The sequence below is a fragment of the Hyperolius riggenbachi genome, chromosome 10 (assembly GCF_040937935.1).
Source record: "Hyperolius riggenbachi isolate aHypRig1 chromosome 10, aHypRig1.pri, whole genome shotgun sequence".
NCBI lineage: Eukaryota > Metazoa > Chordata > Amphibia > Anura > Hyperoliidae > Hyperolius > Hyperolius riggenbachi.
In genome coordinates, this window is record NC_090655.1 from 6,367,045 (window position 1) to 6,379,772 (window position 12,728).

General features: G+C 48.2%; 1 protein-coding gene across 2 annotated transcripts in view; it reads left to right on the forward strand.

The window, feature by feature from the left end:
* The window catches only part of GOLGA7B (golgin A7 family member B), a 388,598-nt gene that overhangs the window by 174,360 nt on the left and 201,510 nt on the right, over positions 1 to 12,728 (forward strand). For both annotated transcript variants that reach the window (XM_068258001.1, XM_068258002.1), the window contains one exon: positions 1,878 to 1,920. The gene's annotated coding sequence lies outside the window, so the exon portion shown is untranslated. The remainder of the gene's footprint in view (positions 1 to 1,877; positions 1,921 to 12,728) is intronic.

Below are 12,728 nucleotides of genomic sequence, written 5' to 3' on the forward strand. Positions count from 1 at the left end.
CATCATTAATAAAATTACACTTACAACCCTCGCACCCAAAAAAGAAAACACTTGTAAAAAAAAATTCAGCTTAAAATAAATAAATAAATAGTTTCCTTATGGACTCAGCTTATTTTAATCTATATTTTATGGGGGAAAATTAATTTTAATTTATTACATTGGGGCTGGTAATTATGGCCAGAAAAAAAAAAAAAAAAAAAAAACAGAAAAATAACACCTATATTTCAAAATAATATATTGGCGCCATACATTGTGATAGGGACATAATTTAAATGGTTTAATTATCGTGACAACTGGGTAAATAATATGTGCTTGTTTTATCCACAGGAGAATGTTTAATTTTAAAACTATAATGGCTAAAACCTGAGAAATACTGATTTTTTTCTTTTTTTTTGTTTTTTTTCTCATTAAAACACATTTAGAATAAAAATATTCTTAGCAAAATGTACTACTCACAGAAAGCCTAATTGGTGGCGAAAAAAACGAGGTATAGATCATTTTCTTCTGATAAGTAGTAATAAAGTTATTAGGGAATAAAAGGGAGGAGCACTGACAAGTGAAAATTGCTCTGGTCCGTTAGAGTAAAAACCCTTGGGGGTGAACTGGTTAATAACATTTCTAGAGTTGTTACCATGTAGTATTCAGGAAACATTTTACCTCAGGCAAAGTTTAAGTTAACTCTTTTGTCTTTAAGTTAACTCTCCAATCCTTAAAATAACTCCAGAGTTAAAGACACACTGTAGTTATTTTCATACGCAGTTAATTAACAGAGGAGGTAACGTAAGGAATGAAGAGATAAGATAACTCTCTCACTGTTTGGTGGTAAGTTTTCTCTTGCCTTATTCTCTCCAGCATGATCTTAGTGAATTGAGGCCAATGTTTACAAACTTTTATAATGAATGAGCTCTGCCATTGGCTTTGGCAGAGCTCATTCATACTAAGGGGAGCTATGATTGACAATGGGAAGGTCTCTTCCCATTTGCCAATCTCATACTTGATGGGCAGGACCGTGCATGTGCACGTGAGCGCCCACAGCAACAAAAACTTTATTTTTGAACTTTTTATAATGAATGAGCTCTGCCAATGACTTTGGCAGAGCTCATTCATACTTTGGGCAGCACAGATTGGCAATGGGAAGGTCTCTTCCCATTCGCCAATCTCGATTGGAACACCCGCGGGCGCACACGTGCACGTGACATCGCGCGATCAACTTTATTTTACACTTTGTAAATGAATGAGCTCTGCCGTTGACTTCGGCTGAGCTCATTCATACTTTGGGGAACACAGATTGGCAAAGGGAAGGTCTCTTCCCATTCACCAATCGCGGAAGAGAAACCCGGGGTCGTGCGCGCTCATGTGACTGCACGCCATAGCGCGCACAAGCCACAACAAACAAAGTACGCTTATCTACCCCCCTGAGCAGGAAGTGTAGTTTTGTGGGGTGTAGATAAGCGAAGCAAAGGATGGAAAGTGGTTAAGGAAGTAAAATAAGATCTTACTGATCGCACACAAACTGGACATTTTTCTGGTGGCCCCATTTCTGCAGAATAAATGTGACTAAATTATTCAAATGAAAAAAATAATGTAAAAGTGCATATAGCGATTCATATTTTACATATGTGTAAATATGATGTGGATAAAGCATATAAAAAAACCCTTCAAACAAAGTATTAAAGAATTGTGCAAAAGTTATTTAACAGCAGGCATATGATTAAGAATGTGTACAAAAATATGTATAACATACAGTTAAAATGTATTTTTTAAATTTACTTTGTATGTTATGTATATACAATTGTCTGTGTTTCTTTTTGTTTTGTTTTTTTGTTTACTTTTTAGATAAATATGTAAATTAATTTTATTCTTTCCATACATTTTAGGTATATCTGTGTGATTCGGGTATAGTCAGTTTTCACCCGGACGGTAAGGCCCTTCTACATTTTCATAGATTTACAAACGTTGTATTGGAACTGGGTTTTTTTTTTTTTACAGTCTTGGTGGATAATATGTTAATAATATGAGGTTCATGTAGATTTATGCAGTAGCTGATGATTTTGATTGGTGCATGGATTTGCTTAAAGTGAACCTCCAGACTAAAATTCTACTCGGCAGCACTGAAAAGGCTTGGTGTTTAACAGTTTCACAGCATCAGAACTTAGTTTTTCTTACCCAAGCCTCATTTTTAGCTGCACAGAAGAAAACTGCCCGGGCATTTTTCCCCTGATGCTGTGCAAAGCATGATGGGATTTCTGATGATGTTGTTCTCCTTCTGCTGTTTTGGCGCAAATGTTTTTTTTTTTTTTAATTTTGAATTTGAGATTTGAAGTCTAGCGCGCAGCTGGGAGGGGTGATTAGGACACAGGACAGTTGGAACTGTGTCTCATGCTCCCTGTCAACTCCTTTCAACCAAAAAGATGGCTGCCCCCATGAAAAAGATGGCAGCCCCCATGAAATCACAAACATTTGCCTGTTCTTTTAAAACAGGGTGGGTAAGCGCTGCGTAATATGTTGGCGCTTTATAAATGCAATAAATAAATAATAAATAAATAAGAGATTATATTACTTATCTATTTTAATTAACATAACTAATGTAACTTAATGATAATGACTGTATGTTTAGGCTGAAGTTCCCCTTGAAAATTTGCACCAGCTGGAGATTTTTAGCATCTCATTTGACCTAGTCTACTCTGAAATTCTGTTGTGTGTTTCATCCTCCTGATACACTGGCAAACGTAGGGCTTAAAGGCTCTTTGGATCCATAAGTAGACCATAAAGTGTGCATAATTAAAGGGAAGTTGGGGATAATGCATATATATTCAAAAGTACCACAAACTATAAAAAAAAATGTATACAGATTGTGAAGGTAACTAAGTTGGTCGTAAAGTGTGCACATTTAAAACTAAATCGGGTATTTACTTCTTATATTTACTTTTTTATGCAGCAGTATAGTTTAACTGGTTCTGGACGTACACAACTGAAATCTATGCTCTGTTTGAAATCTATGAACTTGAATAGATATCCAATGTCCTGATTCCATGCGCTCCTGACATTACACCTTTGCAGTGGCGTATCTAGAAGCGTGCCGGCATGGACCTTACCATGGGCGCTGCGGAGATATGCTGCACCATGCCTGCATCCATGCTGTACCTCCATGCCTGCCCAGTGCTGCACCACCATGCCGGCTCCGGTGCCTCACTCAGACCTCAGATCAGTGGCATCCGAAAAGAGAGAGAGGGGGGCACACAGTGACTGTGGACCTGGAGAACTTCATATGTGGGAGTGACGCCATTGGTCACTTCCCACAAGTGACGTGTGTCGCGCAGGTACTATGTGCCCACCCTTTCTCTTCAGTCGCCGCTGATATGAGGTCTGTGAGTAATGGAGAGCCCACTGACGCCAATGCAATGGCCTGCAAATGGGGGTAGGGAGGGGGGCTACCTATACTAAGAGGGGGAAAAGGGGTGAACTGGGGGACACCTTGCACTGCCTACACTGTGGGGGTGGGCTACTTGTACTGGGCACTTCTGGCTAGAGATGGGGATAACTGTTTGCCGGCAGACAGTTTTCTGCAAATATCAGCTGTCCGCGTCTGTTCACAAACATATGGAATGTTCGACCTGCTCCCTATACATTATAATGGAGCCAAAATCTGACCACTCACCCCACAGTCAGCAGACACATGGCAGCCAATCGGCTATCCCACCAACCTGGACTGCCCCTCCACCTATCAGAAAGCTAGCACAGAAGCCATTTTGCAGTCTGTGTTTGGCTTCTGTGCTGGGCAGATCAGGATTCAGGGACAGGGTGTTGTGAAAGAGAGTTAGGTAGGCTTGTATTCTGTGTCCTTAGTGCAGATTCTTGCAGCTACCACAGTGTCCTGAACAGCTAATAGCCCTTCTTAGGGCTGGTACATTGTTTTTCTTGCTATTGTATTGCTGTTCTGTGTGTTCAGTGCACAAGTATGCTTTTGGAGACAGGTCTGCTGGTCCTAGTAGTGAACTGACTATAACCCAATAATCCTTCACCACCACTACTGGCACCTAATATCCACTACTGCCCTGTACAAGGCCTCACTGGCAGGACCTATATTTTGAGGTGATTGTAGCACATAGTATAAACCTGTCACCTGACCTGCATGAAGTGATAATCCGTTTTTCCCTGGCAAAGTTTCTCTTTTAAATTTTAATATTGTAAGAAAAAAAAAAAGACCGGCAGGGGCAGGCCACACCGCTGGGGCCGTGGGGTCAAGCTGCAGGGATTTCCTGTGGCCCTAACATATTGCTCGGTGCAGTGGCGTAGCTACAAACCTCTAGGTAAGCCAGTATAGTTGCCCCCGGTATAGGTTAGCCAGGTAGGTGCCTCCAGCATAAGTAGCCAGTATAGTTGCCCCCAGTATAGGTTAGATAGGCAGGTGCCGCCGGTATAGGTTAGATAGATAGGTGCCCCCAGTACAGGTTAGCTAGGTGGGTGCCTCTAATATAGGTAGCCAGAATAGTTGTCCCCAGCATAGGTTAGATAGGTAGGTGCCCCCAGTATAGGTTAGTTAGGTAGGTGCCTCCAATATAGGTAGCCAGTATAGTTGCCACCTGTATAGGCTAGCTAGGTGCCCCGAATACAGGTTAGACAAGTAAGTGCCCCCAGGTTAGATAGGTAGGTGCCCCCCAGTATAGGTTAGATGAGGTAGGTGCCCCCCAGTATAGGTTAGGTAGCTGCCCCCCAGGATAGATTAGGTAGCTTTCCCCAGGATAGGTTAGATTAGGTAGCTGCCCCCAGGATAGGTTAGAGTAGGTAGCTGCCCGCCAGGATAGGTTAGAGTAGGTAGCTGCCCCCCAGGATAGATTAGGTAGCTGCCCCCCAGGATAGGTTAGATTAGGTAGCTGCCCCCCAGGATAGGTTAGATTAGGTAGCTGCCCCCCCCCCCCCAGATAGGTTAGGTAGGTAGCTGCCCCCCCAGGATAGGTTAGGTAGGTAGCTGCCCCCCCAGGATAGGTTAGGTAGGTAGCTGCCCCCCCAGGATAGGTTAGGTAGGTAGCTGCCCCCCCAGGATAGGTTAGGTAGGTAGCTGCCCCCCCAGGATAGGTTAGGTAGGTAGCTGCCCCCCCCAGGATAGGTTAGGTAGGTAGCTGCCCCCCCAGGATAGGTTAGGTAGGTAGCTGCCCCCCCAGGATAGGTTAGGTAGGTAGCTGCCCCCCCAGGACAGGTTAGGTAGGTAGCTGCCCCCCCAGGACAGGTTAGGTAGGTAGCTGCCCTCCCAGGCCAGGTTAGGTAGGTAGCTGCCCCCCCAGGATAGGTTAGGTAGGTAGCTGCCCCCCCAGGACAGGTTAGGAAGGTAGCTGCCCCCCCAGGCCAGGTTAGGTAGGTAGCTGCCCCCCCAGGATAGGTTAGATTAGGTAGCTGCCCCCCCCCAGGATAGGTAGGTAGCTGCCCCCCAGGATTAGGTAGGTAGGTAGGTAGGGTAGGTAGGTCCCCCCCCCCCCCATAATGAAGGGGGGAGCCGCAGCCAGGCCCGCCATCAGGGGGGGACATCCGTGACTGCCGTCACGGGCCCGGGCCTGCAGGGGGGCCCCATCCCCGCCGCGGCCCTAGCGGGTGCCGCCCGACCGCCGCTCAACCTCCCCTGGCCGCTGCTCCCTCCATCCCTCTAGCCGCGTCAGACCCCGATCAGGCGGCGACAATAGTGCGGGCGCTAGGACCCAGCGCCCGCACTGATATGCGGAAGTGACGTCACTTCCGCATATAGAGCGGGTGCGTCCAGCGCCCGCTCTTACTGGTCGGGTCGCCGCTGATCTTGAGGTCTGATGCTGCTGGCAGCCTGGCAAGGTAGGGGAAGCAGCGGTGGCGGCTGGGGGGGGCCTCCCTGTCACTCACTCCCTAGCTAAAGGGCCTCCCTGTCACTCACTCCCTAGCTAAAGGGGCTCCCTGTCACTCACTCACTCCCTAAAGGGGCTCCCTGTCACTCACTCACTCCCTAAAGGGGCTCCCTGTCACTCGCTCACTAGCTAAAGGGGCTCCCTGTCACTCACTCACTCCCTAAAGGGGCTCCCTGTCACTCACTCACTACCTAAAAGGGCTCCATGTCACTCACTACCTAACCTGGGGGTCCCTGTCAGAATCCAGGTGAGAGGTGTCTACCATAATAAGGGGGCATTATGCCTATTTATGTGAAATGCTGTCTATTTATGTGCCTCATGTCTGCTGAATTTGTCTTGTTGGGGGCCTAATGATTGAATTTTTACTTGTTGGGGGCCTCATGATTTGTTGGGAGCCTCATTGCCTCAAGATTGCTGAATTTGTCTTGTTGGGGGCCTCATGATTTGTTGGGGACCTCATGATTTGTTGGGGGCCTCATGATTGCTGAATTTGTCTTGTTGGGGGTCTCACGATTGCTGAATTTATCTTGTTGGGGGCCTCATGATTGCTGAATTTGTCTTGTTGGGGGCCTCATGATTGCTGAATTTGTCTTGTTGGGGGTCACATGATTGCTAACTGCGAGACTATGGGAAAAGCTGAATCATTACCATATGAGACAATAGCATTAAACCTACTTTTTTAGTTTTTTTAAACAGAAAATAAAACTGGGAGGTTCTAAAAAAATGATGGAGCACTTCCTCCTTCCGGCTTGAAGGAGGAAGTGCTCGATATCGAGGCTTGCAACGCGTCCATTCGGAAACTTGCACCTCGTTGAAACGCTGGGCGGAGAGCGGCTTTCTGGGTAATTAACCCCGCCGCATCTAGCCGCTCAGCTGTGGCAATTAGGCAATTAGAGCTAACTTGAATCACGAGTATCCACCGTGGTTATTCGTGATTAATTTGTGGACAGCAAGCCTCCAACTAGCTCTGCCAACATGTAATGGCTACGCACATTTCTCAGTTTGGGGGGGGGGCCCGGACTGATGATTTGTGAGGGGCCCCAAAATTTCTGATGGCGGCCCTGGCCGCAGCTGCGGGGAGAGAAGCCCGACCTCTCCCTCGCTTCCTCTCCCCGGGGCCCCCCCCCCTTCAAATGCAGAGTGCGCGGCGCACGGAAGCTCACCTCCGTCCCTGCGCCGCTGGTCTCCTCCCGCTCTGTATAGATGTTGTTACACACTGCTTCCTGTTTAGCCGGAAGCAGCGTGTGTAACAACATCTATACAGCGAGAGGAGACCAGCGGCGCTTGGAACGCAGGGATGGAGGTGAGTTTCAGCCTACAGCGCTTCCGTGCGCCGCGCACTCTGCATCTGAAGGGGGGGGGGCCCGGGGAGAGGAAGGGAGGGAGAGGTCGGGCTGCCCTCCCCGCGGCTGCGGCTCCCTACTCCCAATAGCGCGCACGGCGCACGGGCCGCACTCAGTCCTGGCCACTACAAAAAGACATGGGCCCCCCCGGGCCCCTCCCCCGCCTCTTCAGGAGCCGGGCCCAGTCGCGCATGCGGCCGCTGCGACCTCTATTGCTACGCCCCTGGCTCGGTGTTCAGAAACCACTCACAAAATGCCACAGAAGTAGTTGACTGGCTTACACGGGGTCAGTGAAAAATGGCGCCCAGCACCGTTAGATAAAAATGGCGACTCATTCACTTACATTATCAAACAATATTTATCGTTTTAAAAGGTTAAAAAACGGCGCCGACCTTTTGAACAAAATTTATCGTTTTAAAACTTTTTTTTTTGTCCTGCCTGAACGATATTTATCGTTTTAACCCCTGCTTTGCTGCCGTTTGGAAAATATCTGCCCGCCGGCTTTAATGTTTAATAGCAAAGCCCCCTTGAAAGCTAAAAACACAATTTGCAGGGAATGTTAAGAAGAAAATTGTGAACAAGTGGAAAAAAAATTGTTTTCAAAAAGACCTTATAGTTTTTGAGAAAATCGATTTTGAATATTCTTCTTCTGACCGTGGGAAAATTAAACGCCCGCCGACTTTAGCGGTTAATAGCAAAGCCCCTTTAAATGCCAGAAACACCAAATGTGTAGGGAATGTTAAGAAGAATAGTGGGAACATGAAGAAAAAAAATTGTTCAAAAAGACCTTATAGTTTTTGTGAAAATCGATTTTAAATCTTCAAAGAGGAAAATGTATCTATTTAAATCGCGTACTGACATTTTAGCAGTTAATAGCAAAGTCCCGTTAAATCCTAGCAACACCAAATTTGCAGGATATGTTCAAAAGATACTGGGAAACAATATTTAAAAAAAAAATTGAAAAATTGTGTTTATTTATTTTTTTTAAATTTAAAATTTTGGGTTATGTTCAGAGTGTGGGAGATTTTTTGAAAAAAAATGACGTGGGGTCCCCCCTCCCGAGCCTCTGTAACCCCTTGTCTCCCATGCAGGCTGGGATAGCCAGAATGCGGAGCCCCGGCCGACTGGGGCTTCGCACCCTGAGCTATACCAGCCCGCATGGTCCATGGTATGGGGGGGGGGGGGCTTCGGGGGGGAGGGGCGGCCAAGCCTTCCCCTCCCCCCCGGAGCCCTTGTCCAATCCATGGACAAAGGGCTCTTCCCCACCTCTGGTGCCCCAGGAGGAGGTGGGGGCAATGACTCCCTGGGGGGTTCATGGTGGCATCTGGGAGTCCCCTTTAAGGGGACTCCCAGATGCCACCATGAAACCCCCCCCCCAGGGAGTCGTCGCCCCCACCTCCTCCTGGGGCACCGGAGGTGGGGAAGAGCTCCTTGTCCATGGATTGGACAAGGGCTCTAAGGGGGAGGGGAAGGCTTGGCCGCCCCTCCCCCCCGGAGCCCCCCCATACCATGGACCATGCGGGCTGGTATAGCTCAGGGTGCGAAGCCCCAGTCGGCCGGGGCTCCGCATTCTGGCTATCCCAGCCTGCATGGGAGACAAGGGGTTACAGATGCTTTTTTTTTTTATTATTTATTTCTCACACTCCCACACCAACTTTAAAAAAAAAAAAAAGACGTGGGGTCCCCCCTCCTTACGTGTCCCTCTTTCTCATCTCAAAAAGTTGGGAGGTATGTGTAAATAGTTAAATAATGTACATCCTAAAGCACACCATTGCTTGGAAGTGGAACAATACTTGTTATCAGAGCTAGGCAGAGGCGAGAGAGGCTCCAGCCTGAGGGCGCAGTGTAGGAAGTGGTGCAGGGCCAGGCTGAGGCAGAGGTGAGAGAGGCTCCAGCCTCAGGGCGCAGTGTAGGAGGGGGTGCACAACTCACTCAGCTATCATTCCCCTATTGTGTTCGAAGCAGAGAGAAATAAGAAAAAGGGATACATGGCAGTGACTGTAAGCCAGATAACTAGAGAGTAAGGTGTTGGGGGCCCTGGGGCACCTCTTAGTATAATAGCAATCTGTGTGTGACGGCTGGGGTGGGAGGGATGGAGGGAGGGACCTCTTAGTGTAATAGCAATCAGTGTGTGACGGCTGGGGTGGGAGTGATGGGGAGGGGCCTCTTAGTGTAATAGCAATCAGTGTGTGATGGCTAGGGTGGGAGGGATGGGGAGGGGCCTCTTAGTGTAATAGCAATCAGTGTGTGATGGCTGGGGTGGGAGGGATGGGGAGGAGCCTCTTAGTGTAATAGCAATCAGAGTGTGACGGCTGGGGTGGGAGGGATGGAGGAGGGGCCTCTTAGTGTAATAGCAATCAGTGTGTGACGGCTGGGGTGGGAGGGATGGAGAGGCCTCTCAGTGTAATAGCAATCAGTGTGTGACGGCTGGGGGGGGGGGGGGAGGGCTGGGGGGGGGGGGGAGGGATGGGAGGGGCCTCTTAGTGTAATAGCAATCAGTGTGTGATGGCTGGGGTGGGAGGGATGGGGGAGGGGCCTCTTAGTGTAATAGCAATCAGTGTGTGACGGCTGGGGTGGGAGGGATGGAGAGGCCTCTCAGTGTAATAGCAATCAGTGTGTGACGGCTGGGGTGGGAGGGATGGAGAGGCCTCTCAGTGTAATAGCAATCAGTGTGTGACGGCTGGGGGGGGGGAGGGATGGAGGGGCCTCTTAGTGTAATAGCAATCAGTGTGTGACGGCTGGGGTGGGAGGGATGGAGAGGCCTCTCAGTGTAATAGCAATCAGTGTGTGACGGCTGGGGGGGGGGGAGGGATGGAGGGGCCTCTTAGTGTAATAGCAATCAGTGTGTAACGGCTGGGGTGGGAGGGATGGGGGAGGGGCCTCTTAGTGTAATAGCAATCAGTGTGTGACGGCTGGGGTGGGAGGGATGAGGGAGGAGCCTCTTAGTGTAATAGCAATCAGTGTGTGACGGCTGGGGTGGGAGGGATGGGGGAGGGGCCTCTTAGTGTAATAGCAATCAGTGTGTGACGGCTGGGGTGGGAGGGATGAGGGAGGAGCCTCTTAGTGTAATAGCAATCAGTGTGTGACCGGCTGGGGGGGGGGAGGGATGGAGGGGCCTCTTAGTGTAATAGCAATCAGTGTGTGACGGCTGGGGTGGGAGGGATGAGGGAGGAGCCTCTTAGTGTAATAGCAATCAGTGTGTGACGGCTGGGGTGGGAGGGATGGAGGGGCCTCTTAGTGTAATAGCAATCAGTGTGTGATGGCTGGGGTGGGAGGGATGGGGAGGGGCCTCTTAGTGTAATAGCAATCAGTGTGTGACGGCTGGGGTGGGAGGGATGGAGGGAGGGGCCTCTTAGTGTAATAGCAATCAGTGTGTGACGGCTGGGGTGGGAGGGATGGGGGAGGGGCCTCTTAGTCTAATAGCAATCAGTCTGTGACGGCTGGTGTGGGAGGGATGGAGGGGCGCACTTTGGTGTCTCAGCCTTGGGTGCTGGAGGACCTTGTCCCGGCTCTGCTTATTATCATTGTGAAATAGTCTTTGCAGAAGTTGCGCATGAATATAAAGTTTTATGCTCCTAAACTTCCCACCAATTAGCATCCCTGACCTCACATCTCTACAACACATCATCATTCCCAGCCAGAAAGGCTCGCATTCTAAGCTAGCTGTACAGCACTTAGAAGAGTACTTTATTATGCTGGAATCCTTCTGCTCAGATAAGGTTCCCTCTCATGTTAGACACAATCACATGCTTGTCTGTCAAAGACGTTAGAAACCGTTTCATTGTCTTCCCATCGGTTTTGGCTTGTCAGAGTTTCCATTAGGCTGTTATCTGGAGTTACTTTCTGTGGACATCAGGAGACCACTGTTGGCAGGCTGCTCTGCTCATGTGTTGGCTTTGATTTGTGAGTTTAGGGGGTTAAGAGGAAACCTTCCACGCTGAAACACTTTCGCTCTTTTGGCAGCCCAGAGGAATATTCTTGGCTGCAGAGCTGTGCAAGGCTATAAAACATTGGCTGAAGGGCTGGAACCACTAAGGGTTCAATGGTTAATAAGTCATGTTAATGCATGGAGATCCATGACCAAGGGAGAGGAAATGCATGCAGGGACTATGAGGAAACCAGAAAGGTTACATAGGGGGAGTTCTGCTGAGGCATGTCTTCTGGTTACGGAAACTCAGAAGTCTTCACCTTACAAGACATTTTATAGGAGAAAAGGCGGATACTTTGTACAAGTTCCCCAACAAGCACTCAAGGGTGGGAGACGCCTTCTGTGACTTTAAAGAGTCCCATGACAGCATCTCCACTCCCAGCTGCCAGCCCAGGGTCCTTAAGGTCGCCCTTACTGCTCCTGCGTGAAGTGGACTTGATTGCAGGCGCAGTAGAAGAGGTCGGCCGCTGCGTCGGCAAGCGGATAAGCTGCAAGGGGACATGTCGGCTGCAAGGGGCTGGAGGAAGCCCCGAGTAAGTGTTTCATGGGGTAGCACATAGTGACTGATGACTCTTTTAAGGTTTATTATTATTTAGTATTTATATAGCGCCGACCTCTTCTGCAGCGCTGTACAGAGTATATATAGTCTAGTCACTAACTGTCCCTCAGAGGGACTCACAATCTAATCCCTACCATAGTCCTATATCTATGTATGTATCGTGTAGTGTACGTATCATAGTCTAAGGCCAATTTAGGGGAAACCAATTAAAATATCTGTGTGTTTTTTAAAAGCTGGAGGTAACTGGAGTGCCCGGAGGAAACCCACGCAGACACAGGGAGAACATACAGACTCCTTGCAGATAGTGCGTTGGCTGGGATTAGAACTGGGAACCCAGCGCTGCAAGGCGAGCGTGCTAACCACTATGTCACTGTGCTGCCCAGGTTTAGTTCTTCTAAGCCTAGAGCAGATAAATATGTTTTAAAGTAAATCTGAGGTGGATTTTCATAAAATTAAAATCCGTACTACTTGGCTTCCTTTGGGGAAAAGGTGGAGCCAGAGTTAAAAAGTGCATTATTGCAAAACCCGACCAACCTAGGTGGTATTGCGTTCCTTGTATTTCAAAAGTATTACCTAGCGTCCCAACTTCAACACATTTCTGCCTGGTTCACAGTCCCTGCTTCTAGGAATATCGAGTAACTTGGGTACTCACAAGACCCTGCCATAGACAGTCCTGCTCTTGATACTTTGAGATGTTTTGTTCCTCGAACTAAGAAACATAATACTCTACTAGTACAAGCGTCTCGAGTTTGGAAATGTGTTAATAAAATATATAGCGATAAAGGTATAGGAAAGCATACTCCCCTGTGGGATAACCCGAGTCTTCCCGAATTCCAGACTATACCTGACTTCACATTCTGGATCTCTAAAGGTGTGGTCCTACTTGGGAACATTGTATCCAATGGCCAGATTGTTTCATTTACAGAAATAGTAAATACTCTTCATATCTCCGCCAATCAGGAATTTCAATATTGGCAGTTATGACATGCCTTCAAAAAACCATTCCATACCGCTCCCATTAGAGTTTATAA